The sequence below is a fragment of the Berghia stephanieae genome, chromosome 8 (assembly GCF_034508935.2).
Source record: "Berghia stephanieae isolate SIO BIC M18660-M18661 chromosome 8, UCSD_Bste_1.3, whole genome shotgun sequence".
Taxonomy (NCBI): Eukaryota; Metazoa; Mollusca; class Gastropoda; order Nudibranchia; family Aeolidiidae; genus Berghia; species Berghia stephanieae.
In genome coordinates, this window is record NC_088367.1 from 46,029,671 (window position 1) to 46,049,031 (window position 19,361).

Consider the following 19,361-nt stretch of genomic DNA (forward strand, 5'->3'; position numbering starts at 1 on the left):
ATCTCTAGGACTGAGTAAGTTAAATCATCCTCTTGATGGCGTAGAAAGAATTCACGGAAAAGCAATGGGAAGGAAAGCATTCACAATTATAATTACCATCAATAAAAAAAACATATTTTATAGCATGAATTTAATCTTTACAGGCACTCTACTACATGGGCTGGATTCTATGCCCATTGACGAAATTGTGACTCTAGCCAGGAACTGACGTGCTTGGTCCCAATATGTGAATTCCCTATGACTGTGACACTTTTATGCTGATGTAGCATAGCACCTTATAGGTGTCGTACTAATGTACAATGCAACTCATACATACCTACGGTCCGGGAGAAGGTTTTGTCAGATTAAATGTAGAACTAACAAGTACACATCAACGTTCGTTCTATCAGCAATAGAAATGTTGAATATTTCATATGGTAAAGCAAAACCAAGGACTGATGTGTTGATTAATTGATTGACTGATTAATTTTTTTAATGTTAGATTAATTGACCAACTGATAATGATGATAAGATTTATTGTGTCGAATTGCCACAATTGTAACAAATTGAAAACGAAATTAATCTGTGTATGTTGTGTATATCGCACGCGTGAAAGAAAGAGAGGAAGAGATGATGTAGAGAGAGAGAGAGAGAGAGAGAGAGAGAGAGAGAGAGAGAGAGAAATAAGTAGGAGTGAAATATCTGTTCAATATCATAGTTACCATATAACGTTATATAAAGTGTAACTAAATGACAAATTACCATATTTATGGACAATAAAGATCTATTATTATTATTATTATTATTATTATTATATTATTATTATTATTATTACTATTATATTATTATTATTATTATTATTATTATTATTATTATTTATTATTATTATTAATTATTATTATTATTATTATTATTATTATTATTATATTATTATTATTATTATTATTATTATTATTATTATTATTATTATTATTATTATTATTATTATTATATTATTATTATTATTATTATTATTATTGTCGCACTCACAGCGTTTGCCTGCCGAATATAAAGGACCCACACAAAACTATGTGTCACCTTGAACTCAGATTGACAGATAGAATTTAGTGAGAACTACTCATAAAAAAAAGGCGGCTAAAAACAACAAAGATCAAGTGAGGTCCATTTCGTTCCTTCTATAGATAGTATGCGCTTTGCTAAGAAACTCACAATATTGCGACCAGGAAGTGTAACGGACCAACACAGAAAACTTTGTGTAGCCATGAACTTTTATAGTCTGAAAATACAGTTTAGTGGGAATAACTCATTAAACGCGGATGCAAAAATCAATAACAAGACCTGAGTGACATCAACTTCTTACTATCTACATCCAATATTTCGGGCTAAAACGCGTTACGAGCTATTCATGAAGCCGGACTATACAAAGTCCTAGACGAAACGAGGGACTAAACGGGAGAAATTTACACCTGCGATCGAGCAGGCGTAAATAGCGTAGTCTGGGACTAAATTAATATCAAAATTATATGTGCTACTACTACTGGCTGGGGAAAGTAATTGTACAGCGCTTAGAACAAGGCTTGTGGTCCTAATGTGGTATGACACTCGCTTTCGGGATCGGGAGGTCCTGGGTTCGAGCCTTGCTCGGTGTATAGCTGAGTCCTTGGAAAAAGGCTCTTTACTCGCATTCTCTGATCGTAAAAATGAGTACCTGGCCGTTAACAGCGTTGTCTATGTCGAAAAAAAAATGTAATCTCGCATAACAGGCGTCATGTCTCGTTCTACATGTTACGCGTTGCTGTTTGTCAGGGACCCCTTGTAAAGCGCTTTGAGCACGGTTAGTGGATATTCCGCTATATAAAAGCTTATTTTAACAATATAACTTGTCTCACACTAATTTTCTTTCTCTTCCTCCCTCTCCCCCCCCTCTCTCTCTCTCTCTCTCTCTCTCTCTCTCTCTCTCTCTCTCTCTCTCTCTCTCTCTCTCTCTCTCTCTCTCACATAAAATAACATACATTTCGTTACTCACATTCTCTCTCCGTACTCATGTGTAAAATAAATTATGACCATTAACAGCGTTGTCTCTGTCTTCTACGTGCAAGCTTTGAGAGGATGCGAGTAGTAAAAAAAAACCCAAAAAAACTTGAGCTTTTATATAGCGCAATATCCACTAAACGTGCTCAAAGCGCTTTACAAGGGGTCCCTGCCCAACAGCAACACATAACATGTAGGACGAGACATGACGCCTGTCAGGCGATATTACAAATTTTTGGGACAGAGACAACGCTGTTAACGGCCAGGTACTCATTTTACACCTGAGTACGGTAAGAGAATGTTAGTAAAGAGCCTTCTCCAAGGACTCAACTATGCGCCGAGCGAGGCTCGAACCCAGGACCTTCCGATCCGAAAGCCACTAGACCACATAGCCGCACAAGTATTCATCGTAAGAGAAGGAACCGATCCTTATCACGTTCAAATTACTGTCTACACACTGCTGTTGTTCGTCCAAGTGTGTAGTTTTTGGACAACCATGTTGCGCTCTGAACTCGTTCAAATGGGAGCGATCTCTTTTCATGTTTTCTTCCAACCAGGTCATCAATCCCATGATTTGTTGCTGTCCAACGGTTGGATATCTCTTAATAAATGTAAACACGCTGCTTCGTTTACAAATGTTATAAACATCCATGTGTCAAACTGAATCAAATGACCAATCGTGATGGTATATATTTAAAAAGCTGTGAACACGTTTCACTAAGTGGATCACTTTGATCACATTTTGCAATGTGGCCAATGATCTCGAGCACATGGATAGTTAATATAGATCATGCTCATTCAACTTTCTTCAAAGAAGTGTGTTTAGAAAAGGAGATATATTATCAGAAAGTAATATTATCATTACAATCATTGACATTGCGATAGACACAAATTATCTATAAAATGGGCATAATTTATCTTGGTGTTTGACTTTTCCATCAAATTGCATGATACACAATTCATCCAAGTGTGTTCTTTTTGGACTACCATGTTGTACTCTGAATGGGAGCGATCTATATTCATGTTTTCGTCCAACCAAGTCATCAATCACATGATTTGTTCATGTCCAACGATTTGATATTTTTTAACAAATCTAAACACGCTGCTTTGTTTATGAAAGTTGTAAACATACCCGTGTGTCAAGCTGAACAAAATGACCAATCGTGATGTAAGATAGTTCAAAAGCTGTGAATACTTCTCACGATGTGGGTCACTTTGAGCTCACTTTGCAATGTGACCAATAACCTAGAGCACATGGAAAGGGAATATAGATCTTGCCCATTCATTCAAATCCAATGTTCTTCAAAGCGTGTTTATATTATAGATAGTATGCGCTTGGCAAAGAAGCTCACAACATTGCCATCCGGAAGTATAAGGACCAACACACAAAACTGTGTGTATCCATGAACGTTTATAGCCGGGATAATACCGTTCAGTGAGCATTACACATAAACGCGGGTGGCAAAAAAACAATAACAAAGACCTGAGTGACGTCATCTTCGAACTATCTATAGATAGTATGCGCTTGGCAAAGAAGCTCACAACATTGCCATCCGGAAGTATAACGGACCAACACACAAAACTCTGTGTAACCATGAACTTTTATAGTCTGGTTAATACAGTTTAGTGAGAACAACTCACAAACGCGGATGGCAAAAACAATAACAAAGGCCTGAGTGACATCATCTGCATACTATCTATAGGGAAATATATATTATCAGAAAGTCATGTTGTTATTTTTATCATCTACATCGCGATGGACACAATTCATCGATATAATGGTCATAATATATCTTCGTCTTTGACTTTTCCGCCAAATTTGTATAGTACACAGTTCTCTTATTCATTCAAGTGTGTAGTTTTTGGGCTGCCGTACGTGTGCTTATGAAATATGAGCTAAGGACGTCAGGATCGTTATGAGAAAGTTCAGAAAAAGTCCAAGGTAAGCATAGGAATTCCGAGTCTCTCTCTCTCTCTCTCTCTCTCTCTCTCTCTCTCTCTCTCTCTCTCACACACACACACACACACACACACACACACACACTCTCTCTCTCTCTGTCTCTGTCTCTATCGATCTCTATATATCTCTCTCTATCTCTCTATTTCTCTATCTATCTATCTCTATCCATCTCTTTGTGTTGGTGTATGTGTGCTTGTATGGCTGGTTTGTTTGTTGTTCTTGTTTGTTTGTTTGTTTGTTTGTTTGTTTGTTTTTGTTTTTTTGTTTTGTTTTTTTTTTTTTTTGTCTTTGTCTTTGTTCTTTTCAGGGAAGGAGTTTGTGTTTTGGGACGTTTTTTTGGGAGGGTTATAATTTATTACCTTACACTATAATAACACAACGCAACCAATGGTACCCAACAATAAATTGTCATATTAATTTTGGTCTCTTGGCAAATGCCGTTTATTCATACATCATCTTAATTTGATATTTGTCTTTAGTATTCATCGTTGAAATAACTAGAACTAAAATGCAAACGACCGAGATAGCCCCCCCCCCCCCCCCCCCCCCCCATCAGTGCATTTCCATTTCCGTAAAAGAGCGATAGTTGTTAAAATTCTTGGCCAAGGCAAAAAAAAATCCCAATGAGTATTGAATAATAATTTACGATTCTTTCATCTCTTTGTATTTATTAAAGGAGTTATTTTTTATCGTGCCCAATAAAACAGCGAGCTTGCGAGTAGCTATGTGTTATTGCACGTTAAAAATATAATGGGTTTAATAATTACAAAGAATTGAAAGAATACGTTTATTCCATCCCAACGAGTAAGATTATTAGATATTTTGTAACCAAATTGTAATGATTTTAGTACTTCTATTCACCATAATTTGTATCTTTGTCATTCTGCTTGAATAACAATTTGATCCAAAACTAAAAACGTTGGATTTGTATTCATGCGCACCAAAAGATTATTTATAATTATTCCACCCCTCCATTAGAAAACCCTATCATTTTTTCAGTAAAAACGTAATCGTTGAATAATGAATTGTGAAAAAAATTTGTATTCAACGATTGCGGAATATTTTGGCACATTTTAGTGGTGTGAAATAAGGTGTAAAGGACAGCTGACTGGTACTTATAAATAATCTTTTGGTGCGCATGAATACAAATCCAACGTGTTTAGATTTGGGTCAAATTGTCATTCAAGTAGAAGGAGAAAGATACAAATTATGGTGAATAGAAGTACTAATACCATACCATTTGGTTACAAGATTATATCTAATAATCTTACACGGAGGGGTGGAAAAAACGTATTCTTTCATTTCTTTGTTATTAAATTCGTTATATTTTTATCGTGCAATGGCAGACATACTCGCAAGCTCGTTGTGTTATTGGGCACGACAAAAATAACTCGTTTAATAAATACAAAGAGATGAAAGAATCATATATTAAACAACCCTCATTGTTGTGGGAACATTTTTTTCAAAATAAGATTTTGTCATCATTTTCTTAGTTTTATTTATCCATTTATTTATTTATTTGTTTATTTATTCATTCATTTATTTATTTAACTATTTCCTTATTTATTTTGCCATCGATTCTTTATTTGAATTTTTTTCATTTTGATCTCCTTGGTATATCAACCTCTGTTTGGCTATTTGTTATTGAACTCACTCAACCCTAACACCGTTATATCCGTAGTTTACTCGGGTTACTTTTACCCCATGCCTATTTAATATATTTTTATGGGACAAATTATCAAAGCTAATTTTTTTTAATTTTTACATGTCAATGGTAGTTGAAAAAACTTTCTATGCACATGCTCATTTTAATACATTTTTTCCAATTTTGAAAAGTAGCAAAACAATCTTAGGATTTAGTGAGTTAACCGGACAATCAGGAATTAGTTCACGAAGCTGCAATATGTTGCAATAACGTGGAGATAAGTCTGTATGATTAATTAGCTGATACATAGTAACTATTATTATACATTATATATGATTATTATAAATACCTAATTAATTAAAGATGGACACAGGTCAATAAATGCTTGACCATCAGTTGTAAAGGAAATCATTAAAGTAAGACGTCAAGACAATTTATTATTCTTTCTAAATCTTTATCAAATTTTTTCGGAGCAATCACCAATAATATAGAATGAATGACGATGACGTCACTCGGCTCCTTGTTATTGTTTTTAGACCGCCGATTCGGTGATAACTCCTCACTTTAGTTTCTCTAATAGACTAAATAACAATGTGAAATTGAGTGTAATCTTCAATTTGAGTAAGCGAAACCAGATAAAGTAGACGTTTCGGGTTTCCCCTTTAACCACAAAGCAGAATGAATTAAGTACTACAGACGAATGAGATAATAACAACGCCATTATCACATATTATCTCATTCGTCTGTAGTGTTTCATTCATCCTGTTTTGTTGATAAAGGGGAAAACCCGAAACGTCAACATTATCTGTTTTCGTTTATTAAATTGAAGCTTACATTCAATTTCACATTTTGTTATTTATTTCTTTGAGCTTCAACCATCAGCATTCACATTACTCTAATAAACTAGAATACGTTTTTAAAAAGTCACAAATTATTCCAGCCTTCTCATTAGAAAACCCTATCATTTATTAGTAAATACGTAATCATTGATTAATGCTTTGATAGCGTTGAATAAAAAAAAATGTTATTCAACGATTGCAGAATATTTGCGCACATTATATTGGTGTGAAATTGGGTGTAAATGACAGCTGATTGGTAATTATAAATAATCTTTTGGTGCGCATGAATACAAATCCAACTTTTTTAGTTTTGGGTCAAATTGTCATTCAAGCAGAATGAGAAAGATACAAATTATGGTGAATAGAAGTACTAATTTGGTTAAACAATAACTTATAATCTTAATTGCAGGGGTGGAATAAACGTAATCTTTCATTTCTTTGTATTAATTAAATTCGTTATATTTTCACCGTGCAATAACACAAACTCGTAAGCTCGTAGCGTGATTTGGGCACGATAAAAATTACTCGTTTAATAAATACAATGAGATGAAAGAATCGTATATTACTATAGCTTTGCGCAATTGTACCAGAATCCTCTGGTGAGTAGAACTATTGAGTATTTTACTTAACGCATCGCATTAATTATAGAAACACGACAGAAGGTCTCCTATTAGTAGCATGGCAAACATAAGTGGACGTCAACGACCTGTTAATACGAGACCTAGGTCAAACATGGATGAGAGATAAAAAAGTATCTAATATTTCGTGTAAATAATCTAGAATTAATCCCGTCTTAATTTTGTTCGAAGGTAGAGTAGAATATATATATATATATATATATATATATATATATATATATATATATATATATATATTATATAAATATTAAACGTATTAAAATAAAAGCCACGACATAATAGTACTCGGCTTTAGTATTAAAGGAGTGGTAAATATACTTATTTATATAAACTATTTGAATTACTATTGACTCCTACAGATCTGTTTCATGCTTCTTACTTTGGGCAATCTTCGGGGGTTGAAATCCTTATTGTTGTTACTATTATTTATAATTGTGTGTTGTTTCGTATTTCCTCTGGTGTTTTGTTGTTGAGATTATTGATAACATATATGTGAATATATATATATATATATATATATATATATATATATATATATATATATATATATATATATATATATATACATATATATATATATATTTTATATATATATATATATATATATATATTAATAATATTCTCTATTGTCTTCTGGCACTTTTCTACTCACTTTATCTCTTGTTGTTACCAACATAAGTGCCTGCTCCACTCATTTTTCTGAATTAAAAAAAATTCACCCCATATACCGGAGCATACTCAATGTCCCAATTGTTTCTATGTTACATGTTTGTGTTGAGAATATTGGCTATTAAGCTTAATTGCTGGCCAGGTAACTTCGCGATGGTTGTGTGTTGAACCCGCAGTCTCCAGTAGTCGGTGAGAGAGAGAGAGAGAGAGAGAGAGAGAGAGAGAGAGAGAGAGAGAGAGAGAGAGAGCTCTTGTAATGAATGACTTGAGTTTGATACGAATATTTTTGTGTTCGTGGATAGCTCATACAGTAGAGTCACGCTCTCACGGGCCAAGCGGAGTTGTCGTACCAATAATGTCGCAGGTTCAAACCCGATCACAGCGACGAAAAAAAAATTATTCTCTATTATCTTCTGGCACTTTTCTACTCACTTCATCTCTTGTTGTTACCAACATAAGTGCCTGCTCCACTCACCTATCTTTATGATTACAACTTTCTTTCTTCGGATTTTTATTAGTGGAAATGATCAACATGTTTGCTCGGAACAAATAAATACGTCGAAGACAATAATTGATGGTGGAGAAGGAGGAGGAGGACGGTGATGATGATGATGATGATGATGATGATGATGATGATGATGATGATGATGATGATGATGATGATGATGATGATGATGATGATGATGATGATGATGATGATGATGACAACGACTATCCTGATGACGATGTAGGTGCGGAAGTTGATGATAATACTGATGACTTAGATAATGGTAATGACAATTATGGTTATACGAGGGTGAGTCAAAAGGTAATCGGACAAACCTACTACTGGGTTCATTTCTTTTTCATGTGACGCCATACATGGTCAATTGAACTTATACATGCACTCATCAAACCAAAAGTTAAACATTTTAATTCTTTCAAATGTTAACATAGTTATGATAGTTCAAAATGGATGCCCCAATGGATGTCCGTCAGCGACAGGAAGCTGTCATGGAATGTCTTGTTTTCGAAGAAGAAACCTCGAGTAACATTTTTAAATGCATTGGTAAAGTCTATAAAACTCGGGCATTTTGTAGAGGTAGTGTTTTAGATGGGTTGAACCTGAGTCAAAGAGACAATCATTGCAATGGCGACACTCCTCTTCCCCAAAGACCAAAAATTTGAAAGCTGAGGAATCCTCTAGGAAAATCATGTCAACAGTGTTTTGGGGACATTAGAAGTGTAGTCCTCGTTGATTTCCTACAACTGTCAACTCTGAACGGTACAAATAAGATATTGAAGCAACTGAAAGCAAGAATTCGTCGAGTTAGACCTGATATGGAGATGGAACAAGGATTGTTTCTTCATCATAAAATACCCTTCGAGACACAAGTGCCAGGAAAAGGGAGGTAATCGCATCATTTTGATGGACAACGCTGTCTCACCATTCTTATTAATTCACCAGACTTGACACTTTAAGACTTTCATCTTTTTGGTCACTGAAGGAGGCAATGAGGGGACATCGCTTTAAAGATGATGATGAAGAAGCCAAGACAGTAGTGAACAAATTGCTCAAAGTTCAATCAACTCAGTTTTACGAGGACATGAAACACGACCTTACAAAAAGGTGGACAGTGGCTATTGAGAGAGGCAGAGACTCTGTTTAGAATAAACATTCTAATCGTCTAATGCCAATTTTTAACTTGAGGTATAATACTTGATGAGGGCGAAGTGGTCGAGTGGTTAAGGCATTGCACTGTGACCCGGATGGTCCCGAGTTCGAGCCCCGCTTCAGGCACTTTCGCTTTCTTTTTCATTGGGCAAGATTATTAACCCCCAATTTTCCTCACTTGGACAACGGGTGATTCATATTGACATCAGACATCTTGTTTGATGAATCATCTATATTTCTTCGTGGAATGCCTAGGCGACGATGTCTTAGGATGTCGTGGCGGAAGGGCATAAAACGTTTCAACAGTCGTACCGTTACTTCCCTCGTAATGACGCATGGTAACTTAGTAACTAGCTCTAAACTATCGGAACAATGGCGGTCGCCCTTATTAAATATTTCTCCGACGAGCATAAAAGCGAATCCAGAGGGGAAGAAACATTATAAATCTGGTCATGTTTTTATTTTTACACATTCTGATCACAAGACATATGAAAAGTTATACCCAGCATGAAGAATAAAAAGTACCGATTTTCTTTGTTTAGAACCACGATGACCGCCGTTGCTGGGCGAGGTGACATCAGACTATTGAATCCAATTATTTACTTTTTGTATAATGCGTGATATTGATCCAAATTTTAAAAAAATAAGCAGAGTCCCAATACGTTTTGACTCACCGTCGTATCTATGGCAATTAAAATAACGATTATTAGCTCACCGCGAAATAATCAGGATTTGCAAAAACAATCTTTAAGGTTATTATACCTGACCTTTGATTTTAAATGTTTTCAAATACAATTTATTTACGTATGACTCAGGGGTATTTACGTAACAAAATCATTAACCTTTGTATTGCAGTGGCGTTACAGTGTTATGTTTTGAATTTGTATTGATCGCAGGAAACTGTAAGCCGTTACAGTTTAAGCTAGTTGAATTAAAAATATGTAACGGCGACAAGGAAGAAAATACGAAAAACAACAGAACCCAAGACCTAGGGGTATTAAGATTTCTTTAAAAAATAATATAACATTTTCGTTACACTGATTGAGGTTATTGTTAGTTAAAATAGATATTGTAATTCTTGTTTATGCTAAAGTTGTAAACAATTTTTTCTTTGTTTCTTTTTTTTTTAATGAATTTCCGTTTTTGAAAGGTAAGATAAATTAATTGTAATGAAGGGCGGGGGAGGGAGGGGGGGGGGGGAAGGGGGCCGAGGGGATAAGTCACATGATCGGATTTAAAGTATATTTTTATTTTACGTTTTAAAGGTTAATTCTAGTTTTGATAGGTTGATATTAATAATGTTTGTTTCTTGCAGCATACCCCCCCCCCCTCACACACCCATCCGAGGCCTTCGTATATATATATATATATATATATATATATTATATATATATATATATATATATATATATATATATATATATATATATATATAACATATATATAATCTGTCATTCGTCAAAAATGACGTCACTCTACATAAAGCGACGACCTCGAGTTGTAATTGAATAATGTACGATTCTGTCATCTCATTGCATTTATTAAACGAGGTATTTTTATCGTGCCCAAATAACACAACGAGCTTGCGAGTATGTCTGTTATTGCACGATACAAATATAACGATTTTAATAAATACAAAGAAATGAAAAATCCGCTTATTTTACCTCTCCGAGTAAGTTTGTTATATATTTTGTAACCAAAGGGTATATGATGGTATTAGTACTTCTATTCACCATAATTTGTATCTTTCTCCTTCTACTTGAATGACAATTTGACGCAAAACTAAAAACGTTGGATTTGTATTCATGCGCACTAAAAGATTATTTTTGATTATCAGTCAGCTGTCTTTTACACCTTATTTGACACCAATAAAATGTGCGAAAATATTCTGTAATCGTTGAATACAAATTTATAGAGCAGTATAATTAGGTACCCCAAACGTAAACAATGGTCTAGAAGCACATGGCAAACCACATGTTCCTGTCTTGACAGCTCACGTTCCAATGTAAATTTTAGAAAAAAATAACCTTTAAAATTTGGCTGTTAGGTGGCAAAAGAAACACTTATTCATAAATACTCGATCATGCATCAAATAATGTCTAGATATGGATATTTTATGGAACAAAAGGTAAAATTTATCAAAATTTACAGTCTATCTATTTTTAGACCAGAGCAAATTATTGCGCTGGTGTGAACAAAACGAGAATTATTCGGAGCCTGATTTTCAGAATAATTTAGTCTTATATTATTATTTCTGCAACTGTTAGATTTTATGTAAACATATTTTCAATACTGAAAGTGTATTGCCTACAACTCAAACTACAAAATTGGGAGACCTATATTGTGCGTAAATTTTTCCGGCCCCTAACGAAAATCACTAGCAACTTGTTATTGTTTACGTTTGGGGCACCTAATTATACTGCTCTATATTCACCGCGTTCAATTCATTATTCAACGATTACGTATTTACTAAGAAATGATAGGGTTTCCTATGGAAGGGCTGGAATAATATAGACTTTTTAAACTCATGCGTTCTGGAATTCGAACTTTATTCCCAGCGGGCACTGGCAAGCTCGTGTAGTGGTTGGGTACACATCCAGAAATCCAACAAACCAAGAATGTAAGAATCGTATATTATTCAAATCCTGGAGGCAAGACGGCGGCTTTTTCGGGCATATATACTCAGAAAATGTGATCCACCGTATCAAAGCGGTATTATGTCGGGATCCACTCGGTAAGGGAAATTGAATTCATAGCCACAAATATCCAACTTGGGTTTAATGTCTGTACGTTATACTGGAGTATAAAGACTATTTCTTGCATTGCAAAAACTTCTAAGGTCAAATTTCTCATCATTCTATCTCTAAATTCATTTTTTGGGGTCTGGATCATCCCCGACATAATACCGTTTTGCGACGGAGGGTCACAAATATGTAAATATACCAGCAAAAACAAAAAAAAAAAAAACAAAAAAAAACATGAATACTTTTTTAACCCCATCTGGACGCAACAGATATAAAGGGCAGACCACCCATGACAAATCACACTGTCCTAAATAGAGACCTAAAACGGCTCCAAAAAAATAACAAAGAACTAACATGAAAGAAATATCTTCTGACGTTAGGATACATGCCCTTACAGAGAGAACGTCAACATAGCATTGCGCATGCTTCTCGCTTCTCAATTCAGGATATCTATCGCTTGGTTAATGAGATATTTTATTTTATACTTTACAAACGTTATTATATACATACTGTTATAAAATAAAAATATAACCAATAAACTTATTTTGATGAAAAGTTTACAGTGCACCAGTTAAACTGTTTCTCAGCCATCTGTTAGCCGGAAGTCAGTGATTTCACGGCGGGTAATCTTAATCTTGGGTGCATTCCTTATTATTTTTCATTCTTTGTAACATATCACTGTGAACTTTTCATCAAAATAAATTTATTGGTTATATTTTTATTTTATAAAAGTATGTTATAATAAGATTTTGAAAGTGATATCTCATTAACCAAACGGTATATTTCTTATCTTATCTTATCTTATCTTACTAAATGCTTAATATAGGTATTATCCTTTAAATTCGTTATACAATTGTTTATAATTACAAAATTTCATATAGCTTGCATTGTATCATTCACAGACAGTTTTACACAACTTTGAATGTCAGGAAAAATGTATCAATACGGCAATGTAAAATCGAAATGAATCATAGATGTAATTTCTTCCGTTGATAAGTGCGATGCTATGTTTGCGTTCTGACATTAGGATCCACAGTAAAAAAAAATCCGGATAGACTCAAATCGGTAAACATCCTCTCGCTCATTCAAAATGTTTATAACATGTTTTTGATTCGTACCCAAAAAGTACCGAGTTCGATCACCCCGGCCGCTGCGCTGTGTTGCCGGCCTTAAGCAAGTAACCTCGCCCTAGCTCAATTTCCGGCGCTGCACGCACTGCGGCTAACGCCTGAGTTATTCCAGTCTTCCCTTGGAATAGGCCCTAGAGACAAATTTCTCCCAATGGGATGAAATAAAGGGAATTTTATTTAATTTTTATTATTATTACTATTTATTTCTTCTCACTAAATTCTCTCAAACTATAAACTTTTTTGCTGTATTTGTACAAATGATAAAGCGGGAAGAAATGGTGTGTATTTTATTTAAACACTTACCATCAATACACAAATATCATGTTTACCGACTTGACATTGGACGCCTACATACGGAAGGAGCCCCTAAGTTTCATGTCTCCATCATTTGAGTCTCCGGTCATATCGACAGGTATTTGATCATTTGGCCAGAATACCCGTCATTCAAATATCGATCGATTTAATAATAATAATAGATCTTTATTGTCCATAAATATGGGAATTTGTCATTTAGTTACACTTGTTATAACGTTAAATGGTAACTGTAACATTGAACAGATATTTCAATCCTACTTATTTTCCCTCTCTCTCTTTCTCTCTCTCTCTCCCTCTCTCTCTCTCTCTCTCTCTCTCTCTCTCTCTCTCTCTCTCTCTCTCCCTCTCTCTCTCTCTCTCTCTCTCTCTCTCTCTCTCTCTCTTCCTCTCTTTCATTTAAATGACCATCATCTTGGGGAGAGAAAAAAACTATCAAACTGGGACTTTTGTGAAGACTTTGAGAAGTCCCAGAATTGAGAGGGATCGATATTTGGAGGACGAGTTTCTGGCCAAATTTTTTCCAAAGTATGGCAGTTAACTGGTTAATGACAAAATGAAAAGAATTTTGGGAAAGTTGACTTTTTGAAAAAGTCCTCTGTCGTCAGCAAAGGCACTTTAAAGCGACTATATGCATTTCTGGTATGACACTCGGTCCTCGGACCGTAAGGTCTATGGTTCGAGTCTTATTCTTAGCGTGAAAAGTTGAAACCCTGGAGTGAGCTCTTTACTCATATTTTCTCACCGTACTCAGGTGTAAAATGAATACCTGGCCGTTAACAGCGTTGTCTCTGCCCAAAAAATATTGGTTATATCGCCTAACAGGCGTCTCGTCCTACATGTTAAGTGTTGCTCGTGTCTCAGAACCCCATGTAAAGTGCTTTGAGCACCTTTAGTGGATATTATGCTATATATATATATATATATATATATATATATATATATATATATATATATATATGAATGCTCAAGTTATGGTAAGATATGTTAAACCCAAATAAAAAACAAAAATTGCTGATTTCTATTAATAATGAAAATGCGACTTTGCTGTTGACTTACGATCCATTGTAAACGGCTTTTAGCACGTTTAGTGGACATTGCGCTTGTTGTTTTTTTGTTTTGCTTTTTTATAGCTCAGCGCAAACTTTAAGCATCTGGTTTACGTCGACTCTTTCATTTCTTTGTATTAATTAAACGAGTTATTTTTTCTTATCGTGCCAAATAACACTACGAGCTTGCGAGTATGTGTTATTGCAGGGTTAAAACAACGAGTTTAATAAACATATAAAGAAATGAATGAATACTTTCATGTTACCTCTCCGAGTAAGATATAATATTAGATATTTCGTATCCAATGGTATGGTTGTATTACATCAATTCGCCATAATTTGTGTTTTTCTTCCTCTGCTTGATTGACCATTTGACACCCCCCCCCCCCCCCCCCCCCCCCAAAAAAAAATGGAAAGAAACGTCTGATTTGTATTCATACGCACTTAAAGATTATTTATAATTGACTATCAGCGTTCAAAGCATTTATTCAATGATTACGATTACGTATTTACTAAGAGATGATAGGATTGTCCAATGGTAGGCCTAGGATAATAATATCCGATTCTTAGACTCTTGCTTTTTGGAATTCCGGACGTGTTCCCAACCGCTGCACGAGCTTGCGAGTGCGCTTTGAGAACAAAGTTCGAATTCCAAAACGCAAGAGTGTAAGAAAATCATTTATTCTACCCCTCAACCGATTCCTATTTTGTTATCTTTGAATAAAAGACATCTTCAAAAATATTTAAATGATACTTTTTACTTTTATCTAATTTTTAGTGAAATATAACGATTTATAATCTGACGTCACAAATTATTATTATTGTAAACATGATATCATGCGGCTATGTGGTCTTGTGGTATGACACTCGCTTTCGGATCGGAAGGTCCTCGGTTCGAGCCTCGCGCTCGGCGCAAAGTTGAGTCCTTGGAAAAGGCTCTTTACTCACTTTCTCTCACCGTACTCAGGTGTTAAATGAGTACCTGACCGTTAACAGCGTTGTCTTTGTCCGAAAAATTGTAATATCGCCTAACAGGCGGCATGTCCCGCCCTACATGTTAAATGTTGCTGTTGACCAGGGACCCCTTGTAAAGCGCTTTGAGCACATTTAGTGGATATCGCGCTATATAAAGCTCAATTTAATTTAATCATTACGCGTTACCGTTTAGGGAGAGGGGTGGAATAGTATATCAATTTGAGATGATCGGTCACTTGTTATCATCTTCATATCCCAAAGCGGTGACGTCACTTAAAAGTTTTTAAACAATTTTAAATATCTTATCTTTACTCACCGTTGGTTCGTTTCAATGGTGAGTGAGCTCACTCTCTTGCCAAGTCAATAAACTCGAAATACGATTGAGGAATAGGTGCGTTATTGTTTATGTTCCAAACCTTTTCAAAGTTGAATTCAATTCTTTTCTTGTCTACAAAATTGGAGGGTTTTTTAACAGATGTTTTATAATAATTATAATTAATAAAATACCGAATACAATCAAGGAAAAATTAATATAATAATATACGTATAATATCCAGTATAGACAGATCAGATTTTTCCAAAAACCTGTATCTTTCTTATAAACCACAAAAATATATGAATATATTATTCTATCAAGTCATTAAAATTTTTATGGTGTCAATAATATTGAGTTGTTCAAAAGTCTACTACCAATTTGCCAAATGTGCGTGAGTTATCACCCGTCCATTTATATCAGCGCCCCCACCTACCCACCCCGCCCACCCACCACCCAGCCGACCGACGGACGACACGGCGACACTCAACGACGCTGTTTTCACACACATTCCGACGTGAATTAAAATGTGTGCAACCCCTCATTTTCAGTTTCTTCCCCACCCCACTCTCACACACACATACGCGCCGCTAACATACAAGAAGCGTATGCCGGACAAGATTCGTGCCAAACACGAAATGTTGAAAAAGAAGAAGAGCGGTTTCTAGTATTGCTGCTATGCGTTTAGGTGTAATACTCTTAACATTTGACAGCCGAATAAAACGTATCGACACACACAACTATGTGTAACTTTGAACGTATGTATAGATAGTATGCACTTGGCTGGGAAGCTCACAACATTGCCATCCGGAGGTATAACGGACCAAGACACAAAGTCTGTGTAACCATGAACTTTTATAGTCTGGTTAATACAGTTTAGTGAGAACAACTCACAAACGCGGATGGCAAAAACAATAACAAAGGCTTGAGTGACGTCATCTGCATACTATCTATAGATAGAATGCGCTAGGCCAAGGAGTTCACAACATTGCCATCCGGAAGTATAATGGACCAACACACAAACTCTGTGTAACCATGAACTTTTATAGTCTGGTTAATACAGTTTAGTGAGAACAACTCACAAACGCGGATGGCAAAAACAATAACAAAGGCATGAGTGACGTCATCTGCATACTATCTATAGATAGAATGCGCTAGGCCAAGGAGTTCACAACATTGCCATCCGGAAGTATAATGGACCAACACACAAACTCTGTGTAACCATGAACTTTTATAGTCTGGTTAATACAGTTTAGTGAGAACAACTCACAAACGCGGATGGCAAAAACAATAACAAAGGCCTGAGTGACGTCATCTTCGAACTACTCAGATAGTATGCACTTGGCTGGGAAGCTCACAACATTGCCATCCGGAGGTATAACGGACCAAGACACAAAGTTATATGTAACCGTAAACTTTTATAGTCTGGTTAATACAGTTAAGTGAGAATTATTCATAAACGCAGATGGCTAAAAACAATAATAAAGACTGAGTGACTTCAACTTCATTTTATCTTTATGTGTAACTTTGAACACGTGTAGCCCAATTGAAAAATTTAGTGAGAACTACTCATAAAAAAGGCTGGCTAAAAACAATGACAAAGAGCTGAGTGGCGTCAATTCCGTTCCTTCTATAAATAATGCATGGTTGGCTATGTGGTCTTGTGGTATGACACTCGCTTTCGGACCCGGTAGGACCTGGGTTTGAGTTCTCGTCTGAGCAGCACAAAGCTGAGTCCTTGGAAAAGTCTCTTTACTCACATTCTCTCACTGTACTCAGGTGTAAAATGAGTACCTGATCTTTAATAGCGTTGTCGCGATCGATTAAAAAACTGAAATATCGCCTTTCATGTCTCGTCCCACATGTTAAGTGTTATGCTGGCTAAGAAAACTTTGGAAAGCGCTTTGAGCACGTTTAGTGGATATTACTCAATTATACTCAAATCTTTTTCTGAACAAAAACTCTCAAACTCGGAACTCCGCGAAGTTCCAGGTTTGGTGGTTTTTGCCAAATGAGTTTCAATCGATTGATATTTGAAGGACGAGTTTTCGGGCTAAAATTTCAAATACGCGGGATTTTTGTTGGTTTTTTTTTTTTTTTTTTTTGTTTTTTTTTTTTTTTAAATTAATTAATGAATTAATTATCTTTTTAGAGGATTGCTGTGTCGTCTCTCCCCTATATTATCTGTTTTCCCTGTATTAGTTCTCGAAGAGATTTTATCATGGCCCTTGTGGGATTCTTCACCTGAGAGGGAGGAAGAGGGAGGCAGTCAATATTCAATTCATTTTTTAAAGATATTTTTTGATATTTTTCAATAATCTCTCTCTCTCTCTCTCTCTCTCTCTCTCTCTCTCTCTCTCTCTCTCTCTCTCTCTCTCTCTCTCTCCTCCTCCCCCCCCCCCCCCCTCTCTCTCTATCTATCTATCTATCTATCTATCTACTATATATCTATTGTCTATCTATCTATCTGTCTATCTGTCTATCTATCTATCTATCTATCTATCTATCTATCTATCTATCTATCTATCTATCTATCTATCTTTCTTATATTTACTTTTACAGTTTTTAGTTCGAGCATATTCTACGTTGACACATTTGAGCGTGTCCTTCAAAGCGAGATCCTTTGCGTTGTTCAACGCCACTACCACATTATCTCATTCGTCTGTAGTGTTTCATTCATCCTGTTTTTGTTGATAAAGGGGAAACCCGAAACGTCCATAATTATCTGTTTGCGAATATTAAATTGAAGGTTCCTTTCAATTTCAGTTTTTAATTTGTGTCTGAATGTGACTTTTCGGTAATATCAAAATAGACCCATGGATGATTTATAGCGAAATCATTTGCTGTTCCCTATTTGAACTACATATCCCTCCTTGTCTGACTTTTATTTATTTGGTGCTTTTAATGACGACTTCGCGAAGTCCCAGGTTTGAGAGTTTGGTTTTTTTTTCCGAGATGGGGGTTATGTGGTCTAGTAATATGACACTCGCTTTCGGATTGGAAGGTCCTGGGTCCGAGCCTCCCTCGGCGCATAGTTGAGTCCTTGGAAAGGCTCTTTACTCACCGCATTCTCACACCGTACTCGGGTGTAAAATGAAAAATGAGTACCTGGCCGTTAACAGCATTGTCTCTGTCGGGTCTCGTTCTGCGTGTTACGTATTGCTGTTGGTCAGGGATCCTTTGTATAGCGTTTTGAGCACGTTTTTGGATATTACGCTATATGTGACCCACCGTATCAAAGCGGTATTATGTCGGGATCCACTCGGTAAGGGAAATTGAATTCACAGCCACAAATATCCAACTTGGGTATAATTTCTATACGTTATGGTGGAGTATAAAGACTACTTCTTGATTTACAAAATCTTCTAAGGTCAAATTTCTCATCACTCTATCTATAAATTCACTTTTTGGGGTCTGAATCAT

The 19,361-nt window shown here is 35.6% G+C and overlaps 1 protein-coding gene across 1 annotated transcript in view; it reads right to left on the reverse strand.

Moving 5' to 3' along the window:
• The window catches only part of LOC144978768 (uncharacterized), a 132,427-nt gene extending 116,097 nt beyond the window's left edge, over positions 1 to 16,330 (reverse strand). The window contains exon 1 of the mRNA XM_078925241.1: positions 15,942 to 16,330. The gene's annotated coding sequence lies outside the window, so the exon portion shown is untranslated. The remainder of the gene's footprint in view (positions 1 to 15,941) is intronic.
• Between the last annotated feature and the right edge of the window lie 3,031 nt (positions 16,331 to 19,361).